The sequence below is a fragment of the Myotis davidii genome, unplaced genomic scaffold (genome assembly GCF_000327345.1).
Source record: "Myotis davidii unplaced genomic scaffold, ASM32734v1 C63606255, whole genome shotgun sequence".
Classification (NCBI taxonomy): Eukaryota; Metazoa; Chordata; class Mammalia; order Chiroptera; family Vespertilionidae; genus Myotis; species Myotis davidii.
In genome coordinates this window covers 1-760 of record NW_006373409.1, presented here as the reverse complement: position 1 = coordinate 760, position 760 = coordinate 1, and the positions used below count along the sequence as shown (strand labels likewise).

At 22.8% G+C, this 760-nt stretch overlaps 1 non-coding gene across 1 annotated transcript; it reads right to left on the bottom strand.

Moving 5' to 3' along the window:
* Nucleotides 1–340: 340 nt before the first annotated feature.
* TRNAK-UUU lies at nt 341–412 on the bottom strand. Its single transcript has one exon. It is a non-coding gene; the product is annotated as a tRNA-Lys (tRNA).
* Between the last annotated feature and the right edge of the window lie 348 nt (nt 413–760).

The window sequence follows — 760 nt, the reverse complement described above, 5'->3', positions numbered from 1 at the left end:
ATCTTTTCAGGTATATTAAATTAATTGAATTGATGTCTGAGTGGTCCATAGAAATAGACTGTAAATCTATAGATTTTAATCTTCATCGGTTCAAATCCGGTTCAATTCATTTTAAATTATTTATTTATTAAAAAAGAAAAATGGCTGAGAGGTTTAAAGCACCAAATTGCTAATTTGGTATATAAATTAATTATTTATATCAAGGGTTCAAATCCCTTTTTTTCTATTAATATTATATATAAATTAGGAATTATAGTTTAAATGGTTAAAAATATTATCTTGTCATGATAAAAGATGTGAGTTCAATTCTCATTAATTCCGTTTTCATATTTTTTTTAATTAGGTTGTATGGGAATCGAACCCAGATTCTTTCGGTTAAAAGCCGAATACTATACCATTAAGCTAACAACCTTATTTATTTTATTATTATAATAATAATTATTAATTTTTTTACAAGCTTTTATCGTCTATAAGGTTAAGATACTTTTTTTTCATAAAAGAGATAAGGATTCGAGTTCCTTTAAAAGCATTATCGGAATGTAGCGTAGTTAGGTAGCGCTTCTATTTTGGGAATAGAAAGTCATAGGTTCAAATCCTGTCATTCCGAATTTTATAATAATTTAAATTAGTTTATAAATTAATAATTTAATGATAAATATTTTTTTAGAATTTCCTATTAGATTATGAGATAATTGACAAATTTATCTTAAATATTATAAATTTATAATTGAATATTGGTTTGTATATAATAAAAATTTTT